This window comes from Rhinolophus hipposideros (assembly GCF_964194185.1).
Source record: "Rhinolophus hipposideros genome assembly, chromosome: X".
NCBI classification, from domain to species: domain Eukaryota; kingdom Metazoa; phylum Chordata; class Mammalia; order Chiroptera; family Rhinolophidae; genus Rhinolophus; species Rhinolophus hipposideros.
This window is the reverse complement of record NC_138046.1, coordinates 29,579,445-29,605,765: the sequence shown is the minus strand read 5'-3', so window position 1 is coordinate 29,605,765 and position 26,321 is coordinate 29,579,445.

Genomic DNA, 26,321 nt, shown 5'->3' with positions numbered 1-26,321 from the left:
TAGAAATAATTAATATAGTTAAAATATCCATACTGCCTAAGGCAATGTACATATTCAACGCAACTCTTATCAAACTACCAATGATGTTTTTCATAGAAATAGAACATATAATCCTAAAATTTATATGGCACCAAAAAGACCCCAGATAGCCTCAGCAATCTTGAGAAATAAGAACAAAGTGGGAGGTATAACAATACCTGACTTCAAATTATACTACAAGGCTACAGTAATCAAAACAGCATGGTACTGGCATAAAAATAGACACATAGATCAATGGAACAGAATAGCTAGTCCAGAAATAAATCCATGCTTATATGCCCATTTAATCTACAACAATGGAAACAAGAATGTACAATGGAGTAAAGACAGTCTGTCCAATAAATGGTGCTGGGAAACCAGGACAGACACATGCAAGAAAATGAAGCTGGACCACCTCCTTACACCATATACAAAAATAAATTCAAAATGGCTTAAAGACTTAAATGTAAGATCTGAAACCATAAAGTATCTAGAAGAAAATATAGGAAGAAACTTCACAGACATTACCCAGAGTAGGATTTTTACTGATATATACCCTTGCACGAGGGAAGTAAGAGAAAAAATAAACACGTGGGATTACATCAAACTAAAAAGTTTTTTTCACAGCAAAGGAAACCATCAATAAAACAAAAAGGGATCCTACTGAATGGGACAAGATATTTGCCAATGATATATCTGATAAGGGGTTAATATCACAAATCTATAAAAAACTCACTCAACTTAACTCCAAAAAAACATACAACCCAATGAAAAAATGGGCAGAGGACATGAAGAGACATTTTTCTAAAAAGGACATACAGATGGCAAACAGATATATGAAGAAATGCTCAACCTTACTAACCATCAGAGAAATGCAAATAAAAACCACAATGAGATACCACCTCACCCTAGTCAAAATGGCTATCACCAATAAATCAACAAACCAGAAGTACTGGTGTGGATGTGGAGAAAAGGGAACACTTCTGCACTCTTGGTGGGATTGCAGATTGGTGCATCCTATATGGAAAACAGTGTGGAGGTATCTCAGAAATCTGAAAATGGAATTACCCTATGATCCAGTAATTCCACTCCTAGGCATCTACCCAGAGAAATTGAAAACTCTAATTCAAAAATCTGTATGCACTCCTATGTTTATTGCAGCACTATACACAATAGCCAATACATGGAAACAACCAAAATGCCCATCGGTAGATGACTGGATTAAGAAAGTGTGGTACATTTATACAATGGAATATTACGCAGCCAGAAAGAAAAAAAGAAATCTTACCATTTGAAACAACATGGATGGATCTAGAGAACATTATGTTAAGCAAAATAAGCCAGAAAGAGAAAGACAAGTACCATATGATCTCACTTATATGCGGAATCTAAAGAAAAGAATAAGTGAATGAACTAATCAGAAACAGTTCTGGGGACAAAGAGGAAAAACTGAGGGTTGTTAGATGGGCAGCGGTGTGGGGATAAGGGGAAAGGTGAGGGGATTAGAAAACAGTCGGTAACCACCAAATGGCCTCAGGGTTTTTGAAGAATAATTTGGGGAACATAATCATTGATGTTGTAAAGATTTTGTAGGGTATCTGTTGGACACAGGTCCCATTTCAGAGACCACCTCAAGGAAGATGTAGATGCTTGATCAATGTACAGTACACCTGAAGCTGAACAATAGTGAATGCCAACTATAATTTTTTAAAAAAGGAAACAGTTTGGGAGACAAAGAGGAAAAACTGAGGGTTGTTAGATGGGTGGGGGGGTGGGGATAAGTGGGAAGGTGATAGGATTAGAAATCAGTCGGTAACCACAAGATGGCCATGGGGTTTTGAAAATTACTTTTGGGAACATAATCAATAATGTTGTAAAGATTTTGTAGGGTATCCGGTGGACACATGTTCCATTTGGGAGACCTCCTCAGGGAAGATGTAGATGCCTGATCACTGCAATGTACACTTGAAGCTGAACAATAATGAATGCGAACTACATTTTTTATATATATGTATACATATGTATGTATATACTTACAAGAGGCGGAGTACAGTATTGGGAGTGGAGACAGTGTAAATATGATGGCTCGGTGCGATATCAGAGTGATAATGGTTGGGTGGAGGGGGGCCCACAGTGTGAGGGATATAAATGATAAACGTCTAAGTATTACTTTGTTTTGTGCACCTGAAACTAGTAAAACATATATATATATATATATATATATATATCAGGAATATTCACCTTCGCATACAAAAATTAAAAAAATAATCCAAGTGTATATCCAACAAGAATGATGTAAAATCTAAAATGTGTGGCTAAATTTTCAATAGGTAGACATCTCTTCAATTTTAAGGAACCCTAAGTAAACCAGTTTGAAACAACCAGAAAAAAATACTACATATTAAAACATAAAAAAAAAATTCTAGGATATTAGACCACTTGAAAACTTAAAAATGTAACCCATTGTAAGAAAAATAAAAATCATACACTGAACATAGGAACAAAAAAGGCAACCAACCTTTACAGGAATCTAGACAACACCATGGACTTATAAAAACTTCCCAAATCAGTAGCTTATCCTGTATTATCATGTACAGAAAACTCTAATTAAAAGAAGGTAGTTTTTATTAGTTGCATAATCTATAACTACAAGAAAATTTTGGACTACATTTCTAAAAGGACCAGAGTTGTTAGTGAAATACACATTTTTTGACACAATGCAAAGTTCCCACTTATGGGAAATATGTTCTTTTCTTCACACAGTGTAACTGAGAAAAACAATTATCAAATGAGAAATCTTTTTCTCTAATCTCCTTAAATAATGCCGTCCTTGGGAAGTGTAATTTTTCAACTCAGACTTGAAAAGGTTAGTATTAAACAAACATATACAAATCATATTGGTTGGCACCAGATTTTTTAAAATGTAAAGAATTGTTTAAAACCACCATACTGTTGTTAAATCACATTTCAAGCTTTTTACATACTGTATTTTTCTTTTCTGAAGGTAGGCTGTTCAATCTAATGCTAACCGACACTGGATCCTGCAATGTTGAAGTCACAGTTCACTTCAAACCAAAAGAAATTACCCATCTTCTGTTTTTGTCAATCACATTAAGATATTTACAACACTTAAGTAGGATTTATCTGTGGCCCAAGGACCCACAGAATGCTGTCTTATGGCGTTCTGTGGAAAGTCTTTTTTTCTTCTTTCCTTTCAGCTTCCTCTACTGAAACATCTTTGTTAGCCTCTTGATCTTCCTCCACTTTTTTCAAAGGTTGAGAAGAATCTGGTAATATTTTTTCTTAAATATAAAGATCAGAAATGGTTTTGGGTGATGCATTAGATTTGCATTCATGTCAAATCAAGACACGATTCATATTCCCATACATTGCTTTGGCATACATTTATTAATATGTTTGGATTTCTAAAAGGGAAAAGTTATTTTCAAGAAAAGGCGATACCGTAAAAATAATAGTTGGTTTACAAAATCCATTTTACTTGCCAAATTCATTCTAATTACCCACCTATTTATAAACCGAAGTGAAATTAGGAATCAGAATTAATGCTGTGAATACGGATGCTGTAAGAAAATATACTACATTAAATTGACTATCTTACATTAATTTGTTATTGATTCTTTAGTTAATAAGCATACTGAAACAAAATTCAATATTACCCTTGTTTCAGTCCCAGGTGAACAGGAATCAGACATTTACAGGTGAAGGTTATACTCCTATCCATGTTTTCTTTTCAAGTCGTTTCATAAATGTTCTTCCTCTTTCCCACATAAGTAATTTTATTAAGGTACAATTATGAACAATAAAATGTACAAATCTCTGAGCAGTGCCCTCTTTAAAAAAAAGTACAAATCTTCACTGTATAGATCAATGAATTTTTAAACATCTATACACACACGCATACACTCTTTATTTTTATAAGGATTCTTTATAGTTAAATTTAGAATACACCATGTGAAACTGAGATATCACAGAACTGGGCCAACGACCTTTACTCTGTTTGGTGATCCTACACTGCTTCTAATCCTAGGCAATGCAGAACGGAGGGGAAAAATACAGAGTGTAAGGTAGGAAACAATGGGAAGAAACTGCCACGTAGTAGACAATCTGGTGTTTGGTATGTCTGTCATCCCTCTTTCTGGGGGAGAATAGCCCCTTTCCTACACCACACCCAATGTGGTTGTGCTGAGCGCTACAGTTCACAGCAGTGGTTTGCCACCAGTGGTGATTTTTCCCAAGAGGGAACACTTGGCAATGTCTGGAGAGATTCTGATTATCACAATTGAGAGGCAGGGCTACTGGTGACCAGTGGGATGTTGCTGAACATCCGACAATGTACAAAAGACAGTCTGTCACAATGAAGAATTATTCACCCTTAAGTGTCAATAGCATCAAAACCGAGAAACTCTGGGTTACAGTCCCAGCACCACTTATAAAAGAGGCTGTCTTTCCTCCATTGTATGTTTTTAGATACTTTGTCAAAAATTGTCTGTCCATATTTATGTGGTTTTATTTCTGGGTTCTCAATTCTATTCCATTTGTCTATGTATCTGTTTATCTGCCAATACCATGCTGTTTTGATTATTGTAGCCCTGTAGTACAAGCTAAAGTCAGGGAGTGTGATACCTCCAGTATTGTTCTTTTTCTTAAGATTGCTTTGGCTATTTGGGGTCTTTTGCAATTGCAAAATAAATTGTTTTTGTATTTCTTTTTCTGAGATTTCATTGTGAGTATACAAGAATGCAATGGACTTTGCATGTTGATTTTGTAGCGAGACACTTTACTATATTCGCTGATTGTTTCTAATAGCTTTTTGGTGGAGTCTTTAGGGTTTTCTATGTATAGCATCATGTCACCTGCAAAGAGCGATAATTTAACTTCTGCATTCACAATTTGGATGTCTTTTATTTGTTTCTCTTGCCTGATTGTTCTGGCAAGGACTTCCAACACAACGTTGAAAAGCAGAGGTGATAAGGGACAGCCTGTCATTTTTCTGCACGTAGAACAAAGGGTTTCAGTTTTTCACCATTAATTATGAGATTAGCTGAGGGCTTGTCATATATGGCCTTTATTATGTTAAGGTATTTTCTTCTATTCCTATTTTATTAAGTGTTTTAATCATAAATGGATGTTGTTAATCGTATGGTTTTGCCCTTTGTTTTGTTCATGTGATGTATCACATTGATGGATTTGCGTATGTGGAACCATCCTTGTGCCCCTGGGATGAACCCAACTTGGTTGTGAGAAATAATCTTTTTAATGCATTGTTGCATTTGTTATGCTAGAATTCTGTTAAGGATTTTTGCATCTGTATTCGTCAGATATATTGGTCTCTAACTCTCTTTTTTTGTGTTGTCCTTGGTTGGTTTTGGTATCAGGGTAATGTTGGCTGCAAAAAATGAGTTAGGGAGTACTGTCTCATCTTCAATTTTTGGAAGAGTTTGAGCAAGATTGGTATTATATCCTGTTTGGTAGAATTCACTAGTGAAGTCATCTGGTCCAGGACTTTTGCTTTTGGGAAGGTTTTGATGACCGATTTAATTTTGTTACTGGTGATCAATTTATTTAGATTTTCCAGTTCTTCATTTTTCAGCCTAGGACAGCTATATGTTTCTAATAATTTGTCCATTTTTTCTAGGTTATTGAATTTGGTGGCATATAGTCCTTCATAGTATTATTGGATGATCCTTTGTATTTCTGTGGTGTCCAGGATAACTTCCCCTTTTTCATTTCTGATTTTGTTTATTATTGTCTTCTCTATTTTTATCTTAGTGAGCTTAGCCAAGGGTTTGTCAAATTTCTTAATCTTTTCAAAGATCCAGCTCTTTGTCATATTAATTTTTGTGTTGGGTTTTGTTCCCCACTTCATTTAGTTCTGCTCTGATTTTATTTTTTTCCTTTCTTCTGCTGACCTAGGGTTTCGTTTATTAATTTTTTTCTAGTTCTTTAAGGTGTAATGTGAGGATATTTATTTGGGATTTTTCTTTTTCTTGAGATAGGCTTATAATATAAATTTCCCTCTTAAACCTGCTTTTGATGCATCCCAAAAATATTCATAGGATGTATTTTCATTTCATTTGTTTCTATGTACTTTTTGACCTCTCATCTAATTACATCTTTTACCTGGTCGTCCTTTAAATGTACGTTGTTTAATCTCCACGTATTTGTGGTTTTTCCTGATTTCTTTTTGCAGTTGATATCCAGTATCAAAGCCTTATGATCAGAGAATATACTTCGCATTATATCAATCTTCCTAAATTTGATGAGGTTAGTTTTGTGTCCCAATATATGGTCTATCCTTGAGAATGTTCCATGTACACTCAAAAAAAAAAAAATATAGTCTGATATTTTAGGATGAAGTGCTCTATAAATGTCAATTATGTCTATTTCATCTAATATATAGTTAAGGGCTGCTATTTTGTTGTTTATTTTCTGTTTGGATGATCTATCCATAGCTGACAATGATGTATTTACATCCTCTAGTAAAATTGTATTTCGGTCAATTTCTCCCTTTAGTTCTGTTGGTAGTTGCTTGGTATATTTTGGTGTTCCCTGATTGGGAACATACATAGAGATGACTGTTATGTCTTTTTATTGTATAGTCCCCTTTACCATTATGAAATGTTCATCTATGTCTCTTGTTACCTTTTTTATCCTGAAGTCTGTTTCATCTGATATCATTATGGCTACACCTGATTTTCTCTGTTTACCATTTGCTTGGAGTGTCAATTTCCACCCTTTCACTTTGAGTCCATGCTTGTCCTTGTAGCTGAGATGTGTCTCTTTTAGACAGCGTATGGTTGGGTTTAGTTTTTTGATCCAATCTGCTACTCTGTGCCTTTTTATTGGTGAGTTCAGTCTATTTACATTTTTTAAATTAATTTTATTGGGGTGACAATTGTTAGTAAATTTACATAGATTTCAGGTGTACAATTCTGTATTACATCGTCTATAAATCCCATTGTGTGTTCACCACCCAGAGTCAGTTCTCCTTCCATCACCATATATTTGATCCCCTTTACCCTCATCACCCACCCCCCACCCCCTTACCCTCTGGTAACCACTAAATTATTGTCTGTGTCTATGAGTTTTTCTTTCTCATTTGTTTGTCTTGTTCTTTTTGGTTTATATACCACATATCAGTGAAATCATAGGGTTCTCTGCTTTTTCTGTCTGACTTATTTCACTTGGCATTATTCTCTCGAGATCCATCCATGTTGTCACAAATGCTCCTATATCATCTTTCCTTAACGCTGAATAGTATTCCATTGTGTATATGTACCACAACTTCTTTATCCATTTATCTATCGAAGGACATTTTGGTTGTTTCCATGTCTTGGCCACCGTAAACAAAGCTGCAATGAACATTGGCGTACACGTGTCTCTATAGAGAAATGCTTTTATATTTTTGGGGTAGATACCCAGGAGAGCAATTGATGGGTCATATGGTAATTCTATTCGTAATTTCTTGAGGAACCTCCACACTGCCTTCCATAGCGGCTGCACCAGTCTGCATTCCCACCAACAGTGTATGAGAGTTCCTTTTTCTCCACAGCCTCTCCAATACTTGTTACTATTTGTTTTGTTGATGAAAGCCATTCTGACTGGGGTGAGGTGATATCTCATTGTGGTTTTCATTTGCATTTCTCTGATGATTAGCGATGTTGAGCATTTTTTCATATGTCTATTTGCCATTTGTATATCCTCTTTGGAGAAATGTCTCTTCAGGTCCTCTGTCCATTTTTCAATTGGGTTGTTTGTTTTTTTGTTGTTGAGTTTCATGAGTTCCTTGTATATTTTGGATATTAGCCCCTTATCAGAGGAACTGTTTGCGAAAATCTTCTCCCATTCAGTTGGTTGCCTCATTATTTTGTCAATAGTTTCTTTTGCTGTGCAGAAGCTTTTCAGTTTCATATAATCCCGTTTGTTTATTTTAGTTTTTACTTCCACTGCCTTTGGAGTCAAATTCATAAAATGATCTTTGAACCCAAGGTCCATAAGTTTAGTACCTATGTTTTCTTCAATGCAGTTTATTGTGTCAGGTCTTATGCTTAAGTCTTTGATCCATTTTGAATTAATTTTGGTACATGGTGACAGATAACAGTCCAGTTTCATTCTTTTGCACGTAGCTATCCAATTCTGCCAGCACCATTTGTTGAAGAGGCTGTCTTTCCTCCATTGTATGTTTTTAGCTTCTTTGTCAAAAATTATCTGTCCATATTTATGTGGTTTTATTTCTGGGTTCTCAATTCTATTCCATTGGTCTATGTGTCTGTTTTTCCGCCAATACCAAGCTGTTTTGATTATTGTAGCCCTGTAGTACAAGGAAAAATCAGGGAGTGTGATACCTCCAGTATTGTTCTTTTTTTTTTATGGCCCAAAGCCATATACAGATTTAATGCAATCCCCATTAAAATCCCAATGGCATTTTTTAAAGAAATAGAACAAAAAATCATCAGATTTGTTTGGAACCACAAAAGACCCCGAATAGCCAAAGCAATATTAAAAAAAAAGTCCATTTACATTTAGGGTGATTATTGATATGTGAGGATTTCCTGTCAATCTCTCTTTAGTTTTCTGATAAGATTGTGTCTCCATTGTTTCCTTGCCTTTTTGTTGTTGTCTATTATTTCTGTGTGGTACGATTCTATGATGTTCCCTCTGTTTTTTCATTTATTACAGTATATGTTTCAGTTTTGCATTTTTTTGAGTTGTTACCCTTAAGTTTATGTAAAAGAAAGTGTGATATTTTGAATATTCCATTTTCTTTAGCACGCTTACTTTCTCCATTCCCATATGCCGGTTCAGGCCAATACTCTCCACCTTTTGGTGTTTTGGTTTCCACAAGTTGTCCCTGTTGACGGTTGTCGAATAGCTTCCTTTAATATTTCTTGCAGTGTAGGTCACATATTAGAAAAATCCCTCAGGATATGTATGTCTGGAAAGGTCTATATTCCTCCTACATATCTAAAGGATATCTTTGCTGGGTATGTTGTTCTTGGCTCACAATTTCTCTCTTTCAATAGTTTGAATATTTGTTTGCACTCCCTCCTGGCTTGTAGAGTTTCTGCTGAGAAATCTGCTGATAATCTAATGGGGTTTCCTTTGTAGGTTACTGTCTTCTTTTCCCTGACTGCCTTGAGGATTCTTTCTTTGTTGTTGATTTTAGAGAGCATCAATACAATGTGCCTTGGAAAATGCATGTTGGGGCTGAAATAATTAGGTGTTCTATTTGATTCTTTGACTGGAGGTTCCAGTTCTTTACACAAGTTTGGGAAGTTCCCACCAACTCTTTGTTTGAATATACTGTCTGTTCCCTACTCTCTTTCTTCTCCCACTTGTATGTCCATTTTTCTAGTATTGCTCATCCTGATGGAGTCAGAAAGCTCTTGTGGACTTCTTTCATTTCTTTTAAGTCTCAAGTGTCTTTCTTCTTCCATCCGTGTCTTTTCTAGGTTTATGTCTTCTAAGTCACTGATTCTTTCCTCCATCTCGTCAATTCTACTACCTAAGCAGGCTAATTCATTCTTACCTTCTTCTGTTGAGTTCTTTTTTTTTATTTATTGGGGTGACAATTGTTAGTGAAATTACATAGATTTCAGGTGTATAATTCGGTATTACATCATCTATAAATCCCATTGTGTGTTCACCACCCAGAGTCAGTTCTCCTTCCATCACCATATATTTGATCCCCTTTACCCTCATCTCCCTCCCCCCAGCCCCTTTAACCTCTGGTAACCACTAACCTATTGTCTGTGTCTAAGAGTTCTTGTTTCTAATATGTTTGTCTTGTTCTTTTTTTGTTTTTGGTTGATATAACACATGTCAGTGAAATCATATGGTCCTCTGCTTTTTCTGTCTGACTTATTTCGCTTAGCATTATACTCTCAAGATCCATCCATGTTGTCACAAATGTTCCTATGTAATCTTTTCTTACCGTCAAATAGTATTCCATTGTGTATATATGCCACAATTTATTTATCCATTCATCTATGGAAGCACATTTTGGTTGTTTCCATGTCTTGGTCACCATAAACAATGCTGCAATGAACATTGGACCTCACGTGTCTTTAGGCATAAATGTTTTCAAATTTTTTGGTTAGATACCCAGGAGTGGGATTGCTGGGTCATATGGTAATTCTATTGGTAAAATTTTGATGAACTTCCACACTGCCTTCCATAATGGCTGCACCAGTGTGCATTCCCACCAACAGTGTATGCGGGTTCCTTTTTCTACACAGCCTCTCCAACACTTGTTACTATTTATCTTGTTGATGATAGCCATTCTGACTGGGGTGAGGTGATATCTCATTGTGGTTTTTATTTGAATTTCTCTGAAGATTAGTGATATTTTGCATTTTTTCATATGTGTATTTGCCATTTGTATGTCCTCTTTGGAGAAATGTCTCTTCAGTTCCTCTGCCTATTTTACACTTGAGTTGTTTGTTTTTTTGTTGTTTTATTTCATGAGTTCCTTGTATATTTTGGATATTAGCCCCTTATCGGAGGCACTGTTTGCAAAAATCATCTCCCATTCAGTTGGGTGACTCTCTATTTTGTTGATGGTTTCTTTTGCTATGCACAAGAATTTAAGTTTCATATTGTCCCATTCATTTACTTCAGCTTTTACTTCCATTGCCTTTGGGGTCAAATTCATAAAATGCTTTTTGAACCCAAGTTCCAGAACTTTAGTACCTATGTTTTTTTCTATGCAGTTTATTGTTTCATGTTTATGCTTAAGTGTTTGATCCGTTTTGAAATGATTTTCGTACATGGTGACAGATAGCAGTCCAGGTTCATTTTTTGCACGTGGCTATCCAATTCTCCCAGCTCCATTTATTGAAGAGACTGTTTTTCCTCCATTGTATGTCTTTATATTCTTTGTCAAAAATTGTCTGCACATATTTATGTGGTTTTATTTCTGGGTTGTCAATTCTATTCCATTGATCTATGTGTCTGTTTATCTGCCGATACCATGCTGTTTTGATTATTGTCGCCCTGTAGTACCAGCTAAAGTCAGGGCATGTGATACCTCCAGTATTGTTCTTTTTTCTTAAGATTGCTTTGGCTCTTTGGGGTCTTCTGTGGTTCCAAACAAATCTGAAGATTTTTGTATTGTATTTCTTTAAAACATGCCATTGGGTTTTGATAGGCATTGCATTAAATCTGTTTATTGCTTTATGTAATGTGGCCATTTTAACTATGGTGGTTCTTCTCATCAACGAGAGTGGAATGTCTTTACATTTCTTTGTGTCTTCATCAATTTCTTTCAAAAATGTGTTATGGATTTCAGCACATAAATCCTTCACATCCATGTTTAAGTTTATTCCTAGGTATTTTATTGTTTTTGCTGCAATTGCAAAGGAAATTTTTTTTTGTATTTCTTTTACTGAAAATTCATTGTTAGTATATAGGAATGCAATGCACTTTTGTACGTTGATTTTGTAGCCGTCAACTTTATTCGTTGATTGTTTCTAACAGCTTTTTGGTGGAGTCTTGAGGGTTTTCTATATATAGCATCATGTCATCTGCAAAGAGTATAATTTAAATTCTTCATTCCTAATTTGGATGCCATTTATTTGTTTCTCTTGCCTGATTGCTCTGGCAAAGACTTCAAACACAATGTTTAAAAGCAGAGGTGATGGGGACAGCCCTGTTGTCTTCCTGAACGTAGAGCAAAGGGCTTTAGTTTTTCAAGATTAATTATGAGATTAGCTGAGGGCTTGTCATATGTGGCCTTTATTATGTTAAAGTATTTTTCTTCTATAGCTATCATATTAAGTGTTATGTTAAATGAATATACATTGTATTAAATATATACATAAATTACACACATATATTATATATGCATAATTTATATACATAAATATATTAACATAAATTATATTAAATGTATGTTATGTCATGTCAAATGATATTTCTGCATCAATTGATATAATCATATGATTTTTGTACTTTATTTTGTTTATGTGATGTATCACATTGATGGATTTGCTGTTGAACTGTCCTTGTGCCCCGGGGTGGACCCCACTTGGTCGACATGAGTAATGTTTTTAATGCATTGTTGTATTCGATTTGCTAGAATTATTTTTAGGATTTTTGCATCAGTGTTCATCAGAGATATTGATCTGTAGTTTTCTTTTTCTGTGTGGCCTTACCAAGTTTTGGTATCAGGATAATGTTGGCCTCATAAAATGAGTTAGGGAGTATTGTCTCTTCTTCAATTTTTTGGAAGAATTTGAGCAGGAATGTTATTAGATCCTCCTTGAAGGTTTGGTAGAATTCATTAGTATAGCCATCTGGTCCTGGACTTTTGCTTTTGGGAAGATTTTGGAAGACTGATTCAATTTCGTTACTGATGATCTGTCTGTTTAGATTTTACAGTTCTTCATGGTTCAGCCTTGGAAGGATATGTTTCTAAGAACTTGTACCTTGCTTTTAGAATATTAAATTAGGTGGCATATAGTCCTTCCTAGTATTCTTGGATGATCCTTTGTATATCTGTGGTGTCCATGATAACTTCCAATTTTTCATTTCTGATTTTGTTAATTAGTGTCTTCTGTCTTTTTATCTTAGTGAGTCTACCCAAAGGTTTGTCGATTTTATTAATGTTTTCAAAGAACCAGCTATTTGTCATATATTTTTTCTATTGTCTTTTTGTTCTCTGTTTCATTTAGTGCCGCTCTGATTTTTGTTATTTATTTTCTTCTGCTGATCTTGGGTTTCACTTGCTCTTCGTTTTCTAGTTCTTTAAGGTGTAACATGAGGTTATTTATTTGGGATTTTTCTTGTTTCTTGAGATAGGCCTGTAATGATATAAATTTCCCTCTTAAAACTTCTTTTCTGCTTCGCAAAAATTTTGGTAGCATGTATTTTCATTGTCATTTGTTTCTATGTATCTTTCGATCTCTCCTCTAATTTCTTCTTTGTCCCAGTCGTTCTTTAAAAGTATGTTGTTTATTCTCCATGTATTTTTGTTTTTTCTTGCTTTTTTTTCACAGTTCATATCAATTTCAAAGCCTTGTGATCAGAGAATGTGCTTGGTATGATTTCAATCTTGTTAAATTTGCTGAGGCTGATTTTATGTCCCATATATGGTCTATCCTTGAGAATTTCCATGTACACTCAAAAAGAATGTATAGTCTGATGTTTTGGGATGAAGTGCTCTATGTATGTCAATTATGTCCATCTCATCTAATGTGTCATTCAGGGCTGCTCTTTTGTTATTTATTTTATGTTTGGATGATCTATCCATAGCTGGCAATGATGTATTTAAGTCTCCTAGTATAATTGTGTTTTGGTCAATTTCTCCCTTTTGTTCTATTAGTAGTTGCTTGATATATTTCGTTGCTCCCTGATTGGGGGCATACATATTGATGACTGTTTGTCTTGTTGTATATTCCACTTTACCATGATGAAATGTCCATCTTTGTCTCTTGTTACCTTTTTCACCCTGAAATTTGTTTCATCTGATATCATTATGGCTATACCTGATTTTCTCTGGGTACCATTTGTTTGGAGTGTCAATTTCCACCCTTTCACTTTGAGTCTATGTTTGTCCTTGTAGCTGAGATGTGTCTCTTGTAGACAGCATATGGTTGGGTTTAGTTTTCTGATCCAATCTGCTACTCTGTCCTTTTTATTGGTGAGTTCAGTCCATTTACATTTAGGGTGATTATTCATATGTGAGGATTTCCTGTAATTGTATCTTTAGTTTTCTGTTAAGGGTGTGCCTCCATTGTTTCTTTGCCTTTTTGTTGTTGTCTATTATTTCTGTGTGGTGGTATTCTATGATGTTTCCCTCTGTTTCTTCTTTTATTACAGTACATATTTCAGTTCTGGATTTTTTTTTGAGTGGTTACCCTTAAGTTTATTTAAAAGAAAGTTTGTTATTTTGAGAGTTCCATTTTTTTTAGCACGCTTACTTTCTCCATTCCCATATTCTGGTTCAGGCTTTTACACTCCCCAATTTTATGATGCCACAAATTGTCCCTGTTGATGGTGGTTGAATAGACTCTTTTGTTATTTCTTGTAGTGCAGGTCGTGTATTAGATAATTCCCTCAGCTTCTGTATGTCTGGAAATGTCTTTATTCCTCCTTCATACCTAAAGGATATCTTTGCTGGATATATTATTCTTGGATCATAATTTCTCTCTTCAATACTTTGAATATTTGGATCCATTCCCTCCTGACTTGTAGATTTTCTGCTGAAAATGTCTGTTGATAATATATTAGGCTTTCCTTTGTAGGTTACTGTCTTCTTTTCCCTGGCTGCCTTGAGGATTCTTCCTTTGTCGTTGATTTTAGACAGCTTCAATACAATGTGCCTTGGAGAAGGCCTGTTGCGATTGAGGTAATTAGGTGTTCTATTTGCTTCTTTGATTCAAGGATCCAGTTCTTTCCACAATTTTGGGAAGTTCTCATCAACAATTTGTTTGGAAATATTCTCTGTTCCCTTATCTCTTTCTTCTCCTTCTGGTATGGCCATTATTCTTATATTGCTCTTTCCTATGGAAAGGGTCAGAAAGTCTTGTAGACTTCTTTCATTTCTTTTAAGTCTCAAGTCTCTTTCTTATTCCATCTGTGTAATTTCCAGGTTTCTGCCTTCAATGTCACTGATTCTTTCCTTCATCTGGTCAACTCTATTACCTAAGCTGTTTATTCCATTCTTAATTTCTTCTATTGAGTTTTTAATCTCCGGAAATTCCATTTGGTTCTTTTTTAAAATTTCAATCTTTCGTAAAATGCTCATGTTGTTCTTATTTGAGTTTCTGATTTCATTAAATTGCTTTTCTGTGTTTTCTTCTATATCACTGAGTTTTTTCAGAACTGCAATCTTGAATTCTCTGTCGTTTAAGTCACATATTTCCATATCTTTAAGTGCCTTTTCTGGAGACTTTTAGCTTTCTTTCTGAGCTGTCTTGTTGACTTGGTTATTCATGGCAATTAATGATTTATTATTTCTCTTCCTAGACATCTACAGGAGTGGCTTTAGCAACAGGTGGATAGCAAGAGGTCTTTCTTTTGTTTTCCCGTACATGTTTGTAGAATGTTTTATTTTCTGTCTGACTGCAGCCCTTTTTCCTGTGTCACACTATAGAGTTATGTTTTGTCTGCACTATTCCAGCCTCTTACACAATGGGGGGATTCCTTGGAAGGTGGCTTCTCCTATGTTAACAGTTTGCCTGGGTCGTAGGTCGCTGCGTCCCTTTAGGTGAATAGAGTAGTGAGCCACTTTGACTTGCCTGTCTGCTTTGCAGGGAGTCCTTTGTGGAGTTATAGCTGTTTAATTTGTTGTAAATTGCAGAAGAGATTCCCCAAAGCTCACCTCACGCTGCCATTTTGATGACGTCTCCTGTACCTTTAAGTTTTAAAGACTCTATAGCATCAGTTTTTCTTTTATTGCAGTTTCTTCACTATTGTGATGGTATATTCCAGTATGTTGTCAGATAATTGCTGTGAAATTAATTTATATTTCAACCACACTACAGTCCCAAAAAACTTTATTTTTGTAATGCAATGTTTTTATTATAAAAGAAAGTTGATCAACATCAAGTATAATTACACCTAAATTATAGGAAAAAATAACTTTACAGATGTATCACAATTTAGTTTAGGTTTAGAAGGTAGTGGAATCTAAACTATAGTTTCTATTAGCAAATTATAGGGTGTGTGAATAATGAATACTGTGAACTTTATATTGGTGATTCCCAATATATTTCCTTTGAGTGATCTAAACAAATATAATTAAGATGTTCTATGTAAAGTTATGTGTTTAAATGGTGTAATCCCCTTTCTAAATATAATCTGAAATTTAATTTGGTGACTAGCAGTAAATATTGAAAAGCAGTCTGAGCGTTCATTGAATCTATCTGGTATGTACAGTCCTTGATGATTTTTATATTTGCATAATTAAAATTTATTTTCCCTGTTATTTCCTCAAGTGCAGAGAAACTGTTGAGAATTTTTTTTAGAAATACATGGTGGAAAGGGCAGAAAAATCAAATTGTTGTTGTTATTTTAATCTTATCATCTCCAAAAAAATGTGCAATGCAATACACAGTAAATATACAGAAATTGTGTTCTTTCAACTGGGTCTCTGGCTAGAGACCCTTGGGAAAATCTTTCAGAGACCTTCGCAACAGAGCTGAAAGGACCCACATATAGTAATAAAGGTGATTTTTTAAATCCAGTATAAAAATTAAGTCTAACAAATTTAGCAAAATGATCTATTGCTTTCACTATTGCTGATATAATACAAAGAATCATCATGAGGAGAATTTAAAGTGAAATGCAAGCCCATTGTCAGCACGGAATAGAGAAAAGACATTGATTCCTTCTCTGCAGCAATTAGAAAGTTCCCAGAATCATACAGAACTCTGGTTGGAAGCCATACAGCAACCAACATTCCACATGTAATGCTAGCTGAAGCTCCCTAGAGAGCACATGAGTCTTAGCACCTTGTCTTCACTGTAAAATAATCTGAACAGATAAAAATACAAAAAAGAAAAGAAAAAGACTTAGAGGGAAAAGTTAGGCAAAGAATGAGTAAAGGATCTTTCTGTGTGTGGCTCAAGAGAAAGTTCAGAATCAGATTAGGTTGGTTTTGCCTCTTTTCTTTTCTTTTTTCTTTTTCTTTTTTTTTTTTTTTTTTTGCTAATGTTTATTGGGGTGAGAATGGTTAACAAAGTTATATAGATTTCAAGTGTAGAGTTCTGTAATATATCATCTTTATATCTCATTGTGTATTCATCACCCAGAGTCAGTTCACCTTCAATCACCATATATTTGATCCCATTTACCCACCGTCCTCCCCCTTTACGCTCTGGTAACCAGTAAACTATTGTCTGTGTCTATGAGTTTTTATTTATTTATTTGTTTGTCTTGTTCCTTTGTTGCTTTCAGTTTTATATCCCACATATCAGTGAAATCATATGATTGTTACCATGGATCTTGAGACTATTATGTTATGTTTCTTGAATTGAAAGATTAAATAAACAAAAAATAGATAAAACGGAGCCACACACACCCTCCAAAAAATTAAAAAAACAGAGAAAAGAAAAAAAAATAGAACAACCAAACAAAAAATTCAGAGGTGTATAAAATGAAGGGGCTACATTTCTACTTAATTTCTGAGACCCTGAAGCAAAGGTTTCAGCTTGTTTTAGGGCTGCATAGCCTGGATATTACTTCAGATCACTGAGATAATATTTTTTTTCTTAAAATAATGGTGTTTTAGTAAAATTATGTGTTTTTTTAATATGAAACAATATAGAAAGATAACAAAACTAAAAATCTCCTAAGATTCCATCTATAGCAGTTTTTACACATAGACTTTATTCGAGACCATTTTTTCCTATTCAAACCTTGTTCATATTTCAAAGTAGAACTGCCGTTTTACTTCTTCCAAGATTCACTTTGTGACTAGATTGCTGACCTCTCTCCTCTCTTTAATTTTACTTTTTAACTTTTGCTTTTTCAATAACAGTTGACATTCAGTATTATTTTAAGTTAGTTTTAGGTCTACAACATAATGATTAGACACTATATATATATATATATATATATATATATATATATATATTATACACCTCTGAAGTATATATATATATATATATAATTTACAAGTCTAGTACCCAGCTAGAACCATACATAGTTATTACAATATTATTGATATTATTTCCCATGCTGTACTTTACATCCCCATAACGATTTGTGACTATAAACTTGTACTTCTTACCCCCTTTATTTTTTCATGCAGCCCTCCAAACCCCCTCCCATCAGTTTGTACTCTGTATCTATGAATCTGTTTCTGTTGGTTTGTTTATTTTGTTTATCAGAGTCAATATATGAGTGAAATCATGTGGTACTTGCCTTTCTCAGTGTGACTTATTTTATTTAGCATAACACCCTCTAGATCAATCCAAGTTGTCACAAATGGTAAGATTTAATTTTTTTGATGGCCGAGTAACATTCTATTTTATGTATGCACCACATCTTTATCCAACTGTCAATTGATGGGAACTTAGCCTCCTTCCATATCTCAGCTATTGTAAATAACACTACAGTGAACATAGGGGTGCATATCTTTTCAAGTTACTGTATTGGATTTCTTTGGATAAATATCTGGAATTGGAATTACTGGGTCAAAAGTTATTTCTAGTTTTAATTTTTTGAGGAACGTCCATACTCTATTTCATATTGGCTGCACCAATGTGCCATTCCACCAACAGTACACAAGTGTTCTCTTTTCTCCACATCCTTGTCAACACTTGTTGTTTGTTGATTTATTGATGGTAGCCATTCTGACTGGTGTGAGGTGATATCTCATTGTGGTTTTTGTTTACATTTCTCTGATGATTAGTGACATTGATTATCTTTTCATATGTCTGTTGGCCATCTGCATATCCTCTTTGGAGAAATATCCATACAGGCCCTCCACCTGTTTTTATTTTTTGTTTGTTTGTTTTGTGTGTGTGTTGACTTGTATGAGTTTTTTTAAAATAAATTTTCAATGTTAACCCCTTATCAGATATATCACTGATGAATATATTTTCCCATTCAGGATGTCTTTTAGTTTTGTTGATTGTTTCCTTTGCTGTGAAAAAACTTTTTAGTTTGATGTAGCCCCATTTGTTTATTGTATTCTATTTTTTTATTTTATTTCCCTTGCCTGAAGAGATATATCAAAAAAAAAATATTACTAAGAGCAATGTCCATTATATGTCTCTTGACAGGCTGCAAGGGTGGAGGTTTAACACAAGGACAGTGGTGTCTGTCCCTCCAGCCCTTGCCCTGAGGTCACACAACTCAATCTCTCCTGTATGTCTCTGGTGCCGCCCGAGTCACCATCACTCCACTGGAGCCCAGGGTGAGTGCCTGGGACTGAGGCCTTTAGGAGGATGCCTGGGTTTCCAATCACCTTCTTTCTCACCTGAATGAACATAATCCTCGCTGGCTTTCACAACCAAATGTTGCCTGGGCCTCTCTTCCTGGCACTGGTGCTTCAGGCTTGGGAGCTTGGTGTGGGGCTGGGAACACTTGCTCTTTAGAGGGGACCTCTGGCTGGTCCCACGTGTAATGGTTGAGAATTCGGAGAGACTGCGATATCTCTCCTAATTCTCAACCATTACACGTGGGACCAACCTGTTTCACATGTCCACCCTTCCTACGTTTCTTGACCTATATCCTTTGTTATAGGATTTCTGTTCAGCTAGTTTTCAGATGGTTCTCCAGGTTGATTGTTCTATAATTCAGTTGCCATTTTGACGTGGTTATGGGAAGAGGCAACCATAGCTTTTACCTATGCTGCGATTTTCACCAGAACCCCATCTTTACTTTTAACTTCTTAGAAAACTAATGTTAACAATCTACAATTAGACACTTTTGGGGGATGATTCATTTTTGTTTTCCCCAAATGAATGTAAGCTCCTCAAGTCAGAGCATATTTTTATCTCATTTACATTAGCTTACATAGTAATGATAATACAAAAGACATTCAATAAATCAATAATTGTTGACTTGTTTTGTACTACTCATTTCTATCTTAGGGATTTATAATAGGAGGCCAAAGAAGTAATCTAAATGTTTTAACCAAAGTTGAGATTTTCTTGAGTTTTGAAAACAATTTCCTCAATTTACATTAACTGATGCATATTAAAAATGATGTTTGGTTAAATAGAACATAAGTTATAAAATTTTTGGTCTTGGATCACGTTACACCTTAAAAATTATCAGGACTGCAAAGAGTTTTTGATTAGGTAGGTTGTATCTATCAACATTTACCATGTTAGAAATTAAAACTGAGAAAATGTTAAAACACATAAATATACAAGTACATATTCCATTAATTATCAAAGCACTGACTGACATCACATATCTTGTAGTCTCTGGAAAACTGTACTGTACACCCATGAGAGGAGGGTGAAAAAATCTAATAATATCTTCTTATAACAATGAAAATATTTTGACCTTGTGGTCTCTCCAAAAGGGTCTTCGTGGCCTCAATTTTCCTCAGACCATGCTTTCAGAATTGCTGCTCTAGATTAACTAAACTCAACACATCTGTTCAAAACTAATCATGTTTATGGAACTAATCAAGTTTATGGAACAAAAAGTAACTCAAGGCATTGGGAATGCTCAAAAGTTTTATGTTTTTGTGCTCTGGTATCTAATCAGTGAGTTAGACCTACAGAACAAGAGTGCCCAACAAGAGAAAACTGGGTTCATCCCCGAAAGGCTAAGCTTAAAGACTGTAAGGTCATCTAGTCAGTATTTCTCTCTTGTGATCCTGAAGATGGGGAACTATTACTTAGCTTAAGGCATGTTAGACTGTGGGGAAAAAATAACCAAGACAGTAGAAATACTAATAGCATATAATGAGTAAAAGTCATAAGATGTATAGCTTCCACCTCTGCACACCAAGATAAGTGATTGTCACACATTATTAAGATTTTTTTTTTCAGTCAACAAAGCAAATGACCACACCACCATGTCCCTGAAACCAAACAAGGCAAAGCCAGGAGGGAAGCAGATGACTGGAAGGTGAAAATTAACTGCTTACCTAATAAAAGACCAATCAGAAAGACCTAAAACCCCAAATCCTTTACTCATAATTACTCATTATTTTTGCTTTATAAAACCACTTGTCTGTAAGCCATCAAGGAGTTCAGGCTTTTGAGCACTTTTTGAATAGCTTTCTTGGTCTCCTGTGTGGCATCATTCATTCTAAAATAGCCAGCTTTTCTCCACTGCAAAACCAGGTGTCAGTTATTATTGACTCACTGCATACATGGGTGGGCATGGGTTCTCTTTGGACTCACTTGGTTTCAATCCAAAGGCCACTGCATTAGAATCAAGAAGTATTTAAAGCACAGAGAATTGTTTTCCACTACAAAGCAATTAAATCAGAATCTTGGAGTTGGAGCACAGGAATCTGCTATTTTAATAAGACCCAGGCAAATGTATTACACAATAAAATTTGGGAACCACAAACATAAATAAGTGCATAGGTTGCCTGACATAGTGCATATAGCACATAACACCACTTTCTCTGGTGTGGTTATGTGCAAAATGACCTATTGTCTCTGGAAGCATTCATCACTTCATTTCAGATATTACTATAGGGCTGTTGAGACTTTGATACCAGAGTGAGATAACTCCATTATCTTCTAGTAACCTTTAAAGAGACACTTTCCTATTTCCTGGCCCTCAACAGTTTATTTATTTATTTTTTAAATAAACTCTTCCTCTAAAGAAATACACATATCAATTTATTATTCTAAAACTAGAATTGTAAAATCTGAAATACTTCAAAAATAAAGCCAAATAAGTAGATGACTTCATAGCACATGCAATTACCCAGGGCCTTTGAACAAACACTTATGTCAGCAACATAGGCATACAGTATAATGCAGGTAAGAATTAAGAATGGTCTTTATGGATGAACTTTATTATTATCTCAATTTTGAATTTAATCAGCAAATTTTCCTACACATTTAGCTATAGTCAGTCTATACAAATGCTAAGCTTTCTCCAACAAGCTATTTATTTCACCACTTAAGAGGGGTGTGTGTGGGGTGTGTGTGACTATAGTAGGAAAATATTTCCTCTAAAGTAAATTGTTTAAAGAATCAATCAATCAACCAAATCTTCACTATTAGGAAACCAAACAACCTTCTTTTTTCAGGCTTTTCATTCTAATCATCACAGGAGTTTTCAGTGATTCCTGCTGTGAAACACAATATTCTGAAGCCCAAATAAATATATAGCCAAATACAAAACTGCAGACTTTTTATTTAAGCAAAGCTACAGCATTAAAAACAATAGTTGATATTTATGTATCACCAATTGAAAACTTTAAAGTATTTTGCACCATGGTTTTGTGTTTTTTTTTTTAAATACTGTGGCTAATTCTCCCCACTTTAATGATTCAGGAAATGAAAAGCAGCCTTCCATGTAGCTAAAATAGGTGGCCACTTACACACCTATTTATTTAAATGTGCCCAAAAGACTTGTTGCACCTGAAATATCACCCATAGCTGTATTTGCCTAACATATGTAAAGTGATTTAAAGACTGCAAGGCACTTTCACATGATTATTATATTTGATTTTCTCAACAGCTCTGAAATAGGTAAGAGACACACTGGCATACTCATTTTACATATAAAAAACTGAGCCTAATATGTAAAAGGAAAGGGATTATATTTTAATCACATAGTATGTAACAGTCACCTTTCACACATGAAAGGTGTTAATATAATTCTGTCTATAATCCTAAATTACAAATGAGATTCAGAGAAGTTAAGAAATCTGCCAATGGCCACAAAGCTAGTAAATAGTAAAGCTAAAATTTGAACCCAGATCTGTGTTCCTTTGATCCCAGAACAAAAGTTCTTAGCAAGATGGCAGATATGATTAATTTTCAATAAAGTTTGATAAAATGTTTTCAACAAGAATGTATAGTGTCTTAATTATAAGCAAGAAGAAACTAATCTAAAACAGTTTTTGTTTTGCATGTTCTTTTGGTGGTGGGCAGCTGACATTAACCAGTTTTGATGTCTTTCTTGGATAACTCTTAGGGTTCTGCAGGCCCGAGACAAGTGATGGCTGGCCTTTAGTGTGCCCTGAGCCTTTTGCTGACTGGCCCCAGGCTTAGCAGTAGTGTGAAAACGGAATCTGCTTTAAATTGTTGAACACCACTTACACCACCCTGATGACACACTGAGACTCCACCTAACCCAACTTGCTTAGCACCCAAGGCTCTTTCAGTAGCTGAGATTTATGTGTAATAAGGTGGTGGAACCAGGCCTTGTGGTTCCCTGTGCCTTTTGCTGAGCTGCCCCAGGCAGCAAGCCTTGATTGGCAGAGTCACCTCTCCCATGCAGCTCCAGGTCCATCATAGGCAGCAACCAACTGAGGATCACTTTGTAGCTCCTAACAGGTAGCCCTGGGCCCATTGCAGACAGTGCCTGACCTGGGCCTAGATGGGAGCTCTCTCAAGAGGACCCAGAGCAATCAAACACAGTGGTCAGCTTCATACAGCAACAGACAACCACCCAATTATCCCTACTAACAGCACACATGAGGATGGTGTAGACAGATTTGATGAGGCAAATCCTGCTCTGTGGGGTCAACATACAAAGTGGGTCATACTTTGTGGTTGTGGCTAATTGCCACAGCCAGTCAGCTTGATACACCAAGAGCAATCAAGGCTGTAATCCTCACAGTCACTCACTGATGTACCAACAGCAATCAAGGCTCACCTACAACAGGAGGACAAACACAACACATAAAAGAGACACTCCTGAAGCACCCAGCTCAGGTGATTGGGCAACAGTGACACTGGGTCCCACAGAACAACTACTACATAAAGCTCCATTGAGAACATGGGGAAATGTAGCAGATCTACCTAATACACAGAAACACAGAGGCAGCCAAAGTGAGGAGACAAAGAAATGTGTCCCAATAGAAAGAATGGCAGTAAACTCCAGAAAAAGAAGTAAATGAACCAAAGGCTATCAATCCGATATAGAGTTCAAAACACTACTTGTAAGGATGCTCAAGGAATATTGTGAGAATTTCCACAAGAGATAGTAAGTATAAAAAGGACAAAAAGAAAAGAAAAGTATAAAAAGAAACCATAAAAAGAACTAGTAAAAAATGAAGAATGCAGTAATTGAAATAAATAACACACTAGAAGGGATCAACAACAGATTAGATGAAGCAGAGGCACAAATCAACCATATGGAAGAAAATATAGCAAAAAACACCCAACCAGTACAATGAAAAGAAAAGAAAATGAGGATAGTATAAGGTACCTCTGGGACAACATCAAATGTAACAACATTAGCATCACAAAGGTACCAGAAGGAGAAGAGAGAGAGAGCAAAGGATTGAGAACCTAGTTGGAGAAATAATGACTAAAAAATTCCCTAACCTGGCAAAGGGAATAGATATACAAGTCCAGGAAGTACAGTGAGTCCCAAAGAAGATGACCCCAAAGAAGCCCACACTAAGACATATCATAATTAAAATATCAAAGGTTAAAGAAAAAGAATCTTAAAAGCAGCAAGAGAAAGACTATTTAGCTACCTACAAGGGAGTTCTCATATAACTATCAGCTGATTTCTCAAAAGATACTTAGCACACCAGAAGAGATTGGCAGAGAATATTCAAAGTAATGAAAACCAAAGAGCTACCATCAAAACTACTCTATCCAGCATGACTACCATTTAAAATTGAAGGAGAGGTAAAGAGCTTCCCAGACATGAAAAAGTTAAAGGAGTCCATCACAAACAAACCAGTATTAGAAGAAAGGGTAAAGGGACTTTTTTAATAAGAGGAAGGTGGGCGAAGAACATAGATATGAATAATTAAATGGCAATAACTATGTACCTATGAATAATCACTTTAAATATAAATGGATTATATGTTCCAGTCAAAAGACATAGGGAAGGTGAATGAATAGATAAGAAAACAAAACCCATAAGTATGTTGTCTACAAGAGACCCACTTCAGATCAAAAGACACACAGAGACTTAAAAGGATGGAAAATATATATTTCATGCAAATAGCAATGAACAAAAGAAAAGCTCAAGTACCAATATCAAACATACCAAACTTATACCAAACAGAATAGATTTTAAAACAAAGGCTATAAAAAATACAAAGGACATTTCATCATGATAAAGGGATCACTCCAACAAGAGTATATAACCCTTGTAAACACTTATGCACCCAACAAAGGAGCACCTAAATACATAAAGCAAATATTACCTGACATAAAAGGAGAGATTGACAGTTATACAGTCACAGTAGGGGCCTTTAAAACCATGGACACCAATGGACACATCTTCATTACAGAAAATCAAGAAGAAAACAGCTGACTTAAATGACACACTACACCAGATGGATTTAATATTTTTAGAGCATTTCACCCCAAAGCAGCAGAATATATAGTCTTCTCAAGTGTACATGGAATGTTTTCCAAGATAGACCACATGCTAGGCCACAAACCAAGTCTCAATAAGTTTAAGAAGATTGAAATCATACCAAGAATCTTCTCAATAGTATGAAACTAGACCACACTAGTATGAAAATATAAATCAATTACAAGAAAAAAAATGGAAAAACACACAAACACCTGGAAGCTAAATAACATGCTTTATTAAATAATGAAGTGGTAAATCATGAGATAAATGGAGAAATCAAAAGATACCTTGAGACAAATGAAAAATGAAAGCACAATGTCGACAAATCTATGGGAAAGAGTGAAAGTGGTTTTAAGAGGGAAAATCATAGCAATATAGACTACATCAAGAAAGAATAAAAATACGAAATAAACAATCTAACTGTACACCTAAAGAAACTAGAAAAAGAACAGCAAACACAGCTCAAAGTGAGTAGCAGGAAGTAAATAATAAAAATCAGAGGAAGTAAATGAAATAGAGTCTAAAAAAATAAAACGAACGATCAATGGAATGAAGAGCTGTTTCTTTGAAAATAGTCAAATCTGACAAGCCTTTAACCAGACTCATCAAGAAAAAAAAAGAGAGAGGACCCAAATAAATAAAATCAGAAGTGAAAGAAAAGAAGTAACAACTGACATCAGAGGAATATAAGGATTATAAGAAAATGTTATGGACAATTATGTGCCAACAAATTCAACAATCTGGAAAAAAAATTGATAAATTCCTAGAAACATACAATCTTCCAAGAGTGAATTAAGAAGAAATCCAAAATCTGAACAGACCGATTATTACAAATGAAATTGAATCAGTGATCAAAAAAGTCCCAATAAACAAAAGTTCTGGATTCACAGATAAATTTTACCAAACATTTAAAGAAGAATTAACTCGCCTACTTCTCAAAATATTCCAAAAAAATTCAAAACGAGTGAAGTCTCCCAATCTCTTTTTACTATGCCATTAACCCGATTCTAAAACCACACAAAGATATTACAAAAAAAGGAAGAAAATTATAGACCAATATCCCTGATGAACATACATGAAAAGGTTGTCAACAAAATATTACCAAAGCAAATTCAGCAATACATTGAAAAAAATCATACAATGTGATGAAGTGGGATTTATTCTTGAGATGCCAGGTTGGATCATATCCACAAATCAATTATTAAGATAGACCTCATAAACAAAATGAAAGATAAAAATCACATAATCTTATCAAAGATGCATAAAAAGTATTTGAGAAAGTCCAGCATCGAAGTATGATGAAAATTCTCAGTAAAGTGGGAGTAGAGGGAAAATACCTCAACATAATAAAG